Source organism: Sus scrofa, chromosome 8, assembly GCF_000003025.6.
Source record: "Sus scrofa isolate TJ Tabasco breed Duroc chromosome 8, Sscrofa11.1, whole genome shotgun sequence".
Lineage (NCBI taxonomy): Eukaryota > Metazoa > Chordata > Mammalia > Artiodactyla > Suidae > Sus > Sus scrofa.
Genome location: NC_010450.4, coordinates 69,824,621 through 69,838,576, shown reverse-complemented (window position 1 = coordinate 69,838,576; position 13,956 = coordinate 69,824,621). Strand labels below are relative to the sequence as shown.

Sequence of the window (13,956 nt, the reverse complement as noted above, 5' to 3'; positions counted from 1 at the left end):
AATGTTTCTTAATTTAAACAGGAAAGACAGTTTATATTCTTCAAGTTCAAGATTAGTATTGAGGAGTTCCCGTCGTGGCGCAGTGGTTAACGAATCTGACTAGGAACCATGAGGTTGCAGGTTCGATCCCTACCCTTGCTCAGTGGGTTAACGATCTGGTGTTGCCGTGAGCTGTGGTGTAGGTTGCAGACGCGGCTCGGATCCTGCATTGCTGTGGCTCTGGTGTAGGCCAGCAGCTACAGCTCCGATTCGACCCCTAGCCTGGTAACCTCCATATGCTGTGGGAGCAGCCCAAGAAATGGCAAAAAGACAAAAAAACAAAAAAAAAAGATTAGTGTTGAAACTTTTTTCCCAGAGAATTAATGTTATGATGGAAATTTATTAACTCTTGGAGAGTTCCCGTCATGGCACAGTGGTTAACGAATCTGACTAGGAACCATGAGGTTGCAGGTTTGATCCCTGGCCTTGCTCAGTGGGTTGGGGATCTGGCGTTGCTGTGAGCTATGGTGTAGGTTGCATGGCTGTGGCTCTGGCGTGGGCCGGTGGCTACAGTTCCGATTAGACCCCTAGCCTGGGAACCTCCATATACCATGGGAGCAGCCCTGGAAAAGGCAAAAAAGACAAAAAAAAAAAAAAAAAACTCTATGGGAAAATTCCCAAGGGTAAAATTTATTTAGTTTAAATTCTACATATTGGAAAAGTAGCTTGTCATATTGTCTCATTTTGAATGTTTGGCTTCCAAACAAGGTGATTTCTAGTTAGGATTTTATTAGGAGTTCTGTCTTTGTTTGGAGCTGCTATGCTTCTTTGTTTCATTTCACTTAGTGCATAGCCCAGGCTTCAAGTGTAGCCTCAAACACCTAAAAAGGTAAAGGCTTTGAAACGAACCATTACAGGCCCACAGCAATTGGGGCGCATAGTGTTAGAATGAGGCAACTTCTTGCTCTCTTGTATTTTCTTCAAGTTGCAATCTTCTCTGGGTATTTTTCAGGAGTGATTTAGAGGGATGTAGAAATGACCTAATCTCTTACCCACATCTCCTTTTTTCTCCTTTTCTGTTCCATTTCTAAGGGGCACTGCATCTCCGAAGCAGATATGTGTTAGGAACACATTGTGACCCTAGAATTTCTCTCATTTTCCAGTTAATATATTAGTAGTGTGTATGTTCATATACACGTGCATGTGTGTACACGTGTGAGAAGAACACACCGGATGTATCAGTGAGCCTGTGCTCTATAACATGCCAGCCTAAAATTTTGTAGCTTGACACAACAGCCTTCAATGCAGTTCATGGTTCTGTGGGGCGGTTTGGGCTGGGCTCAGCTGGGCCATTCTGCTGTTCTCAGTTGGACTCTGTTATGGGTCTTCAGTCTGCTGCAGGTTAACTTAGTGGCTCTGCTTTCAGACTATCAGCCAGGGTAATAAAACAGCTGAGACAAGGGTCTGTCATTGTCTTACAGGCTAGCCCAGGCTTGTTCATGTGGTTGCTCAGGGCTCCAAGAGCACTAAGAGGGTAAGTCCTGGTGTACAATTGATTTTCAGGTCTTAGCTTATGTCACTGGGTACTGACTCCCTGACCAAAGCAAGCCATATGGCCAAGCCCAGAACCAGTGTAGGAAAGCCCTTCCAAGGAATACAGGGAGGCAGGACCAAACCAGAGCTATTGCTATAGTCAATCCAGCACTCACTTTGATGCCCCGAAAGAAAGCATCAAAACTTTGAGGATCCTTGGGAGTTTCCATTGTGGCGCAGCAGAAACAGATCCGACTAATATCCATGAGGTTGCAGGTTTGATTCCTGGCCTTGCCAGTGGGTTAAGGATCCAGAATTACTGTGGTGTAGATCGCAGATGCAGTGGTGGCTGTGGCTGGCAGCTACAGCTTCGATTCGACCTCTAGCTTGGAACCTGAGAACCTCCATATGCCATAGGTGCAGGCCTAAAAAGCAAAAGAAAAAAGAAAGAAAGAAAGGAACTTTGAGGATCCTTTATCCCCTAGACCTGGGGTCATCAATTGCTAATATGCATGAAACTAGGGGACTTAGGAGAAATTGCCAATGACAATGCCAAATGGTGAAATCACTAAATATAAATTAAAGCATTATTATCCTACAGTGAGCAGCTATTTATGTATCACAAGGCTAGAAAAACCCAGAGAATTTTAGGGAAAAAAAAGATAATCAAGTTATACTGCCAGATATTGAGCTATAGTATAAGCTCATAATAATATGAAGCTGATGCCACTGTAGCTAGATAGGTCAATAGAACAAAATATAAATTCTAGAATCATGTTCAAAAATACATACGCCCTTAGTACTAGATAAAAGTGTTACTTCAAATCCGGAAAAAGTTTGATCTATATTTATTTACTCATCACATATTTACTAAGCCACCATTATTTGCTCATGAACCAATGTTTCTTAAACCTCTAACATGGGCCTGGCATTGTTAAAGGCACTGAGGACAGAACAGTGGTCAAGGTTCCTAATCTCTTAGAGCTTATATTTTAATAAACAGGACAGCTTAAATAGCAAATATACATTCAATAATAAATAGAATACAATATATCCAGATAGTGATAACTGCATTAATGCAATAAATGGGGGGACTATAATAGAGAAAGACTGGAGGGCCTATTTAAAGAGTCCTAAATGTTTATCAACAGAAGAATGGATTAAGAAGATGTGGTACATATATAGAAAGGAATACTACTCAGCCATAAAAAATGATAAAATAATGCCATCTGCAGCAACATGGATGCAACTAGAGATTCTCATACTAAGTGAAGTAAGCCAGAAAGAGAAAAACAAATACCATATGATAGCACTTATATGTGGAGTCTACAATATGGCACAAATGAACCTATCTACAAAACAGAAAGACTCACAGACATAGAGAACAGACTTGTGGGTGCTGGTGGGGAGAAGGGAGAGAGTGGGATGGACTAGAACTTTGGAGGTAGTCGATGCAAACTATTACATTTAGAATAGATGAGCAATGGGGTTCAACTGTATAGCGCAGGGAACTATGTCCAATCTCTTGAGTTAGAACATGATGGAAGACAGTATTAAAAAAAAAAAAGAATGTACATGTGTGTATCACTTCACTTTGCTATATAGCAGAAATTGAAGGAACATTGTAAATCAACTATACTTGAATTTAAAAAATGGAATGGTCATGGAAGCCTCTTTGAGGCATAACACTCTAGAAAGAAAAATGAAAAGAAAGAAGTCATGACAAGAGCAGGGCTGTCATGGCAGAGATGACATCAAGTGCAATGGCAGTGAGACAGGAACCGGCCCGGTCTGTTCCAGGAACAAAAATCAAACCAGGGCAGCAAGCAGAGAGTCAGTAGTAGGGGAGCGAAGAACAGGAAAATTGAAGAGGTGGGGAAGGACAAGGCGACGTGGCCCCTGGAGACCAAATTTTATCCAAGTTTTATCCCAGATGCAGGGGACAACCAGCAGAAAGGTCTTCATCAAAGACAATCAGAGGTGGCACTGTGATCTGGTTTTTGTTTATAGACACTACACTGGTTACAGGTGGAAAACGGATAATAGGGGGACGATAGTGGAGGCAGAGAGACTAGATAGGAGGTGATTTGTAATATTTGAGCAAGAAGTGATGCTGCCTCATCTAGGGGTTAGTGGAGAAGCAGAGACTTAAATACAACATCAGGACCTGTTTGGGGGTGGGGGGAAGAAGAGGGAAGAAAAGCGTTGAGTGACTACTAAACATTCGGCCTGAACAAAGAGACTCACAGATATAGAGAACAAACTAGTGGTGAGTGGGTGAGGGAATTAAGAGGTTCAAACTACTGTTATAAAATAAAAAGCTACAGAATATAAGCACAGTTTTTATAATATTTTATAATAACTTTAAATGGGTTATAATCTACAAAAATTTTAATCACTATGTTGTATACCTGCAACTAATGTAAGATTGTAAATCAAATATATCTCAACATAAACAAATAAATGAAAAAAAACGCAAAGCTTTGGCTCAGTAATCATGAACCTGCTAGTCACTGTTCTAGGCTTGGCTGATAAAATGGAGAATCGGACATAGTTATTATCTTGTGGAGTTTATAATCTATAAATATTCAGTAAATGCTCCTTGGTTAATAGACTAATATTTTTTAAGAATTAAGTTAAATTTAAATATTATGAGGTCCAGATGGTTTGAAATGTTAAATTTAATAGATAAATATACCTAAATAAATAAACTAGGAGAAATATATATACATATATATTTTAAGGATAGGAAAGCTTTTTAACACTCCATGTAAGCAATAAAGAAAACTATTAATAGATTAACTATTTAAATTTTTAAACTTTTCATAGGTAAAAAAAATTGACCATACACAAAATTAAAAGGCAAACAATGCTGGAAAATATAGTCAGAGCATATATGACAAAATGTTGATATAATTAATATATAAAGAGATTTTATATAGAAATCAATACAGAAAAGGTGAACAAAGAGTGTAATAAATAAAAAGCAAAAATACAAGACCAGTCTAAAAAAAGTTCAATCTTACAAGCAATCAATAATATACATATTTAAAATAGGATATGATTTTTTTTACACTTTTCAAAATATTAAATGTTTAAAAGAAGAAAAATAAGCCAAAGATTACTCCAGGAATACAAAATTGACAGTTGAGAGAAATTCTTTTAAAGAAATGCATTCCCTTTCATCTGGCCACTTCATTTTTTGAAATGTGTCTAAAAGCATAATTACAAACGTGTGTAATTACAGATAAATGTTTACTGCAGTGTTGTTTGTAGCAATACAAATTTTCCACAATAAGAAACTGATTAAATACACAATGGTATATCTATATGGTATAATATAGTACAGCTAGTTAAAATCACATTGCAGGGAAAAAAACTGACTGACATGTGGCAAATTGTTCATAATGTTTTATATGATAAAAGCAGGTTATAAAACAATAAGCCAAGTGCAATGGCATTTTGGTAAATATCTGTAGAGAAAGTATGTCAATAAAGATATTCACCAAATTGTTCTCAGTAATTATATTTGAGAGGTGGAATTCTGGGTGATTTTTTTCTCTATACGTTTGTTTTTCAAATTTTCCACATTGCAAATGAGTAATTATATATTTTGATGTGGGGGGGGAAATTACATCTTTACAAAAGGTTAAATACACCAAAACAAAAAGAATCACTGAAACTCACCAAAAGAAACCTGTCATTGGAATGAAGACTTCAAGGATGTTTGCAGATAAACAATGCAAAATAAGTTTCCCCTGATAATAAATAAATGCAGACAATGGGAGTGGGGCATGGATTTGAACAAAGATGTTCTGAAGCCTAGGAGCTGTGGACACAGCAGATCCTGTTAGTCATTATCCAAAGGTCAATTCATAGCCCTCAAACCAATACCCACAGAAAACACCAAGTCTCACTGTCCCATATGTGAGGCTGAAGAAGCTTTGATTTCGATCCAATAAGCGCATTTGCCTGTTTCTATGCAGTCTACTAAAATAGCCCAAGGAATAACCAATCTGATCATTCATGGTCTCCACACACAAGTTAACTAGATGAACAGTCTGACATTTTGAGCACAGAGAATCCTTAAAGGGCTATATCAAACACATAACCTGCAAATCTAGAGTGATGGTCAGTATGTTAATTTGACATTTTAAACATGCAGGACCCCAGGAATCAACTCTGCCTACCGAACTTGTTGCAGAAATTATATTTAATTTCTCTTGAGGAATCTAAGCTTTATACTTACAAGATAAGCTTTTAAAAAATTATCGAAGAGTGTCCATCTTGGCACAGCAGAAACAAATCTGACCAGTATCCATGGGGACGCAGGTTTGATCCCTGGCCTCGCTCAGTGGTTAAGGATCTGGCATTGCCATGAGCTGTGGTGTAGGTCACAGTGAGGCTCAGATCCCTCATTGCTGTGGCTGTGGCGTAGGCCTGCAGATGCAGCTCCCATTCGACCCCTAGCCTAGGAACCACCATAAGCTGTGGGTATGGCTCTATAAAGACAAAAATAAAATAAAAATAAAGTAAATAAAAAATTATCAAAGTTGCTTTACATAGGAAACAGGTAAAGTACCAATGATACCCAAGTGCATTGTGTGTGTGTGTGTGTGTGTGTGTGTGTGTGTAAAAGCACTATTTCCACAGCATCTATCCTCTGAGTGTCTGAGTGTCTCTAAGTCTAAGGGGCTTTTGGGGGAACTGGTTTTTTAGGTAAAAATGAAAAGCCTTAGCATTTGATAGTTTTCAAAGAGAGAGCTGCTTTGTTTTGTTTTGTTTTTTGTTTTGTTTTGTTTTGTTTTTGAACACTCAGTTCCTTTATTCATTCCTTTCTTTTTGAGGCATGAGAGTCTTATACTACTACATACGTTTCAGGTGCTTCACTGTTTGCATAATGATCACCATAAAAGGTTAGTTACCTAGACTTTAGTGCCCTTTTTGAAACTGGAGGTGTTGAGGAAAAGCCAAGTCTCCAAATCCAATTGGACAGGTAGTAATTAAATTACGATTCATTTCCTCTTGCACGTTCATGACAAGTTTCCAATTCTGATGTCTACCAGATTCTTCCGTGGAGCTCGTAAAAAAATACTCCCACCTACCCCAGACCTTCCAGATCGGCGTCTCACAGGTGCCGAGGCCCGTGGGTGCCCAGATTTAACCAGATACACAGTTGACTCTGGTGGGCTCTGTCGTGTGAGAACCATGCTTTGTGAGAAAAGGTGCCTGTAGGGAAAGAAGGAAGCAAAAGAGCAAGAATTAAGAAACTTCCAATTAAAAGAGAAATGTTTAACCGGAAGAACGTGTGAAGCAGGACATTCAGTCCTAGTCGCTGTCATTTCTTATAGACTGTTTCTCTATAGACTGGAGAGGAGCGATTCGAATCTGTCCAGTCAGAGGGTAAAGCAGTCACCAGAATGTCACTTCCCTGGTCTTCAAGATGTGTGACAGGGAGCAAAGGAGCGTTCCTATCAGCTGCTCCGAAGAAAGTAAACACTCCCAACATGCACTGAGGCACAGGGAGTGGCTCAGGTTTCTACCACTTCCCTGCTGTGGCGAAAAGGAGTAATAATTAACAGCTTCTTAGGCTTGAGGACCGGCAAGACGGAGGGGCACCGCCAGGCGCGGAGGGAGCCCTGTGCCGCCCTTCCCCCTCCCCGGCTCCGCCCTCCACCTTCACCTCTGCGACAGGTGAGCGAGCGGAGCGGGGACTCCAACGGTGATCAGAGTTTGTGACTGAGCGAGGCAACAAACTCGTCGGAGCAGGTTCAGCCCTACAACTAAGGTAAAAAGCCTTCTCCTGTTCACAGTGTGTGTAACAGGTGCAAAAGGAGGATAGGGAGAAGAACCCCTCCAACCCTCTCCCTGAGGTCAAGTTGAGGATAAAGCATTAGAAAGCAGAATCCATAGGCAGCCAGGTTGGAAGGTGTGCGTGGAGCAGAGCAGCCTGAAACCCGGACATTCTTTTCCTTTGGATTTTTTCCAGTATCCTTTCCTGACCCAGGTAAGCATGTGGGGACCAGGTAGGAAAAGAGAGAAGAGCCTGGAGCTAGGTGTGGCCACCAACCCCACCTCCGTTTTCTAACAGGAATCCAACTCTGTAAGATCTTTACCTGAAATTGTGTTTACAGGGTGACTCCTGCCTGATGCCCCCGTCTCGCTGTGTTCTAATCGTTACAGTGTTGTTTGTAGTCAATCGGCAGACTTAAAAGGTCTTTTTTTATTTGAGAGTTTAGCTAAACTATTATTATTTTCAGCATATTAACAGAGACTTCCCCTCCCCCAGCCACCACCCCAAACACTGGAGAGGATTTCTGATATAATTTAAGATGGCCCCAAACAATGAAAGAATAATCATAATTAGATGGGAGTCCATGAATTTAAAGATTCAAATTCTGAAGCAGGAGAGCCGTAGGTTCAAATCCTGGCTCTGCCACTTACTGCTTTGTTCCTTAGCATGATACTTAACCTAGCCAAGTCTTAGTTTGTCGCCTGTAAAATAAGCATCGTAGGTATCTGCCAATAGGGCTTTGATGGGAACTGACCACTTAGCAAGCTTTCCTAAATAACGCCTCCAGTTAGTGTTAAGAAATTTGCAATTCTGCGGAAGGGTCCGTGTCAGGGAGGGTGAGCCGAGCTGATGACAGTACAGGGGTACTGAACTGGTTTCCACAAAGAGGGTCCAGGACACGTGAGCAGATGGCAGGTAGGCAAAGTATTACCTCTCTGAGTAGCAATGAAATGATCTGGCTTCTTCCACTCTTCAAATAGGGAATGTGTTGGAGTTCCTGTCGTGGCACAGTGGTTAACAAACCCGAGTAGGAACCATGAGGTTGTGGGTTTGATCCCTGGCCTTGCTCAGTGGGTAAAAGAAAGACCCCTAGCCCGAGAATCTGCATATGTCGTGGGAGCAGCTCTAGAAAAGGCAAGAAGACAAAAAAAAAAAACTAGAACGTGTGTGGTGGCAAATTCAAATTTATTTGCTACACACTTTTACTTTGGAAAAATCACATTTATATTAACTTGTTATTTTTAAGTGTGTGGTGGCAAATTCAAATTTATTTGCTACACACTTTTACTTTGGAAAAATCACATTTATATTAACTTGTTATTTTTAAGTGTGTGGTGGCAAATTCAAATTTATTTGCTACACACTTTTACTTTGGAAAAATCACATTTATATTAACTTGTTATTTTTAAGTGTGTGGTGGCAAATTCAAATTTATTTGCTACACACTTTTACTTTGGAAAAATCACATTTATATTAACTTGTTATTTTTAAGTGTGTGGTGGCAAATTCAAATTTATTTGCTACACACTTTTACTTTGGAAAAATCACATTTATATTAACTTGTTATTTTTAAAAAGTAGCTATAATTCTATGATGGGGACAAACATTCAATCCCATGTTGTGGAAACCATCAGTTTTGAGTTTTATAAGAGGGATTGCCCTGGAATAACTTTGATAAAATTAGACCAAGTGGTCCATGTCTTTATATTGCAGCACATAGTGCATTGTTTGTATTAAAGTTATGTAGACTTTTATTTGTGTTTATGAACAAGAAATGTATAGAATGATACCTGTGTTTTGTTGGTCTTTACATCTTAGACTTCCAGGGAGGTGAACTTAACTGTATGAAATTTTATTTAAAGAGCACTTTTGTTAATGTTGCTGATAGTTTTATAAATGTGGATGAATTTGAGGAAGGGATAAACTTAGGAGGTGTGACTAGCAAAGAATTTCCATTGATGACATTCTTTTCTTTTATTAATATAAAACACCTAGAAATGAGTCAGAAAGACAAAGACAAATACCATATGATATCACTTATAACTGGAATCTAATATCCAGCACAAATGAACGTCTCCACAGAAAAGAAAATCAGAGACTTGGAGAATAGACTTGTGGCTGCCTGATGGGAGAGGGAGGGAGTGGGAGGGATCGGGAGGGATTGGGAGCTTGGGGTTATCAGATACAACTCAGAATAGATTTACAAGGAGATCCTGCTGAGTAGCATTGAGAAATAGTCTAGATACGAATATTGCAACAGAACAAAGGGTGGTGGAAAAAGTGTATACATGTAAAAATAACTTGATCCCCATGCTGTACAGTGGGAAAAAATAAAATAAAATAAATTTTTAAATGTATTTGATTAAAAAATATATGTATATAAGAAACACTTCAATGGTTTGCAATGAATCCCAGCTTAATATTATCACTGATTTAATGGGTTCTGTTTTCAAATTACAGAATTGAAAATTACCAATGCATGTAGTTTGTTTGGTATTTTTGTTTCTTTTTTCTTTTCAAGCTGGAAGGAACTTTTTTTCCTTCCAGTTTTATTGAAATATAATTGATATACAGCACTGTATTAGTTTAAGGTGTATAGCACAACAATTTGACTTACATATATAATTAAAAGATTATCACAGTAAGTTTAGTGGACATGGATCATCTCATATAAATACAAAATTAAAGAAATAGAAAAAAATTTCCCTTGTGATGAGAACTCTTAGAATTTACTCTCTTTCATATACAACATATAGCAATGTTAAATATATTTATCATTTTGTACATTACATCCCTAATACTTATTTATCTTATTATTGGAAGTTTTACCTTTTAACTACCTTCATCCAATTCCCCCACTACCCTTTTAACTGGGTATTTTCTGGAAAGTTGTAGATAGAATTCATAAGCCAACCAAACTGAACTTTACTATACTATTATACCCTGGGGTCTGAGTGTGTTTAGTGCAATGTAATTAAAACCTTATAAAATAATCCAATCTATTTACAATTATTATAACATCTGTATTCACTGAACATTTTCAAAGAGGAAATATGCCTTTATGCTGAATAAATATTGTTAGAACTTAAACCAAGTTATTTGATTTTTAGATTTTTTAATAAGCATATATCTAAACAATAATTAGCAGTCCCAATCGAGATAAATCTATTAATCATTTTGAGATGAATTTGTTTTGTTTTTGTTTTTTTTTTTGTCTTTTTGTCTTTTGTTGTTGTTGTTGTTGCTATTTCTTGGGCCGCTCCCGCGGCATATGGAGGTTCCCAGGCTAGGGGTTGAATCGGAGCTGTAGCCACCGGCCTACGCCAGAGCCACAGCAACGCGGGATCCGAGCCGCGTCTGCAACCTACACCACAGCTCACGGCAACGCCGGATCGTTAACCCACTGAGCAAGGGCAGGGACCGAACCCGCAACCTCATGGTTCCTAGTCGGATTCGTTAACCACTGCGCCACGACGGGAACTCCTTTTTGTTTTGTTTTGTTTTTGTTTTTTTTTTGTCTTTTTGTGAATTTGAATTAATTTATTTAACCATGTAACATGGTATAAATCTCCTTAAGGTCTCTTTTAATATACAAATATTTTTCTACTATTTGTAATGCTTATAAAAGTTTGTGATAAATTTTAACCTGTTTTGGTCAATCAGGAGAGAGAGAGAGATAAAGGGAGATAACCAACAATGATTGAGAAAAATTATCTTTTCAGGTTACATTTAAAATAGTATAACCTAAATGTAATATATTTTTAACATGTAATTCAAGGTGTCATATTTGATTCTTGTTTTTACTTCCTAAAGTAAGAAAAGTTCTGTACTTTTCTTTGAAAAAAATCTAATGCTAACAGTCAATTTAGTTGTACAGATCCTTTGGTTACAGCGCACACAGGGAATTTAGGGTTGTTAGAGATACATGGGTGTCATATAAAAGTTTAGACTGTTATAAATAGTCAAGTAAAGGGCAATTGAAAATACAACCTCTGAGAAAGAACTTTTTTTTTTTTTTTTTTTGGTCTTTTCTAGGGCCGCTCCCAAGGCATATGGAGATTCCCAGGCTAGGGGTTTAATTGGAGCTATAGCCACCAGCCTATGCCAGAGCCTCAGCAACCTACACCACAGCTCACGGCAACACCAGATCCTTAACCCACTGAGCAAGGCCAGGGATTGAACCTGCACCCTTAGTCCTAGTAGGATTTGTTAACCACTGCCCCACACGGGAACTCCCATGAGAAAGAACTTCTTTTGAATATTCTCTCTTTGCACTAAGTCTAGGGTTAGAGAGGGTGAGGATCTGTTGCAAAAAAATTTTCATCTTTTAAAGCTATGAAATATAGTGATTTCATCACTTCATAACATCATCTCAAGTACCAAATCAATCAATGCTACTACTTTCAGTAGGTGAACATGAAGGCGTCTCCTTCTTAAGGGATGAGGGTGTTCTCTTTGTAGCTGAGATGCATGAAGGACAATTTTTCCAGCATCATCCTAGAGTCTAGGAAATGGAGCTCAAGTGGAGAAAGGGCCGATTATTTTGCAGACAACAGATGAACAGGAAAAATATGAGCCATTGTTCCTGTGAAGTCACCCTTAGAATGTCCTCCTGGAAACCCAGATGAAGCAGAGAATCTTGAGCTGTGCCACAGCAGCAATTCCAGAAGATGTCATTGGCAGAGTGAATAGTTCCCTCCAGACCGAGGGGTGGCAAGATGCCTTGAGTCCTGAAGTGGCTCTGCTTCAAACTGGCTTGCTTCTACTGTGCCTGCTTTTCACACCTCCCTGAGGGCATTCTGGGAAGATAAAGCACATGGCATTAGTCCTCTGTGAATATATAACAGAATATTAAAGATTTCACCTTTCAAATTAGATGCCACTGGGCCTACTGGCAATGGTACTCTCACATAGAAGTCTGGTTCTTTGATCCACATCCTGTTTAGTCCTGTCTTAAATTCAAGCACTGTAATACATTTTTATTTGTATCTGAAAATAAACATTTCCTAACAGCAATCACTTAATGAAATGATAGTTTATATATGCTAATGCTCAACTTTTACCATCTCTGCAAATGAGACAGTCTTTAGAAAAAATAAGGAGCCAGATGTTTCCCAGAAACCACACTTTTCTTGACTCTATTCCTGTTTTCCAAGAATTACATAGCAGTTAGAATTACAGATGTTTTGTCTCCTTTCCTGGATGTGATAAAATTGTACATGGCTCTGTTTATCGCTCTTCCAAGGTTCCAGGTCACAAAACAGTCTAAAAAGAAAACAGCTTTATTTTAGTGCTAAATACATATTTGTAACTTTTCATTGCTTCTTCAGGCCAAAATAATAATTTTTTTAAAAAACCTTCCATGTGTACAGCCTTTAATATAATCTTAACTCCATAACTGAAATACCTGCTTACTATTCTAATGAGATACTTTCTGCTCTTCTTATTTTTTAGAAATTTTTATGGTGTGTGTTATGTAAGATATGTTCTTCATACATGATTTAGACAGTACATATGAAATTAAAAAGGACATAAAAATCAGTCATAACTTCACAGCTCTCGATTTGACCATTAATATTTGTGGACCTCTCTCTACATATTGAACAGACAGATATTTATCATTTTATATGTTTTACCTCCATACTTGTCATGTATACATTCACTCCAGGAAATACAAAAATGAAATAAGCAATCATCCTCTTCTAAAAGAAATCAAGTAAAATAAAATACTATTAGGGAGAGAAAACGGTAAGTAATTAGTAAGCTGAAAATATTTTGCTATGGAAACTTAGAGGCAGGAAATAATGCTCTTTGGTTGGAGAACCAGGGAACGATGAGAACCTGTATTTTTTAAGTTTGTTATAAAATTATGACCATTTTGACACTTCCTGTACCAAGCAACTTCAGGAATGAGAGGCTGCAGATACAGATAAAAGCTATACTTCCTGGCCTAGCACATTAACAGGCACAGAGTAGGAAGTCATGAAATTTGTTGACTTTACAAAGGAATGAACCAGATTTTCCACTTTTAAACAAGTAACTATTTATTTAATCCATGCTTGGGTCCAGGAAGATACTTTAGATGACTGGCCCTTTTGAGTTACTTGGACTTGGGACTCACTTCCCATCCTCTGGCCTGGTTCTGGTAACTGGCCAGTGCAGGCAAGCTCACATCCAGGCACAGTGCAGAGCAGGAAGGGGTGACCCATAGATGCTTTCAGATGCTCTCAGGTCTCAGCATGGGCCAAATGCTGGTGCTGACTAACCAGCTTTCTCAAGTTCCTGGTTCCTGATAGCTGCTCAGACTGAATCTGCTTTCTTGGTTTTCTTCCTTTCCTTTTGAGCCTTCGCTGACTGTGTATTTCTCCAGGATTTCATTACTTGCCTATCTAATTCCTATTTCTTGCACTCTACTCTGTCTGAACAAAATTTTAAAATAGCGAAACATTAAGTAAGTGATCTTATTTTTCACACAATCTAAGTCAGTAAGTTCTGGTCCTAGGATGGGAGAGTTCTGTATGACTAATCCTCCCAGTAAAGTACATAGATTTGTAACAACTACCTTCTCCCTCAAGTCATAGTTTGTTGCCTTCTCCCAAAATCATTGTGAACATTCCAAGTAAGACATAGAGGCCTCTGGACCTATAATT

General features: G+C 38.4%; 1 protein-coding gene across 2 annotated transcripts in view; it reads left to right on the top strand.

Annotated features, from left to right (window-relative positions):
- The window catches only part of RASSF6 (Ras association domain family member 6), a 58,633-nt gene continuing 51,095 nt past the window's right edge, over positions 6,419–13,956 (top strand). The window contains exon 1 of one of the 2 annotated variants that reach the window (XM_005666740.3): positions 6,419–7,300. The gene's annotated coding sequence lies outside the window, so the exon portion shown is untranslated. The other variant, XM_021101429.1, reaches the window with a different exon arrangement.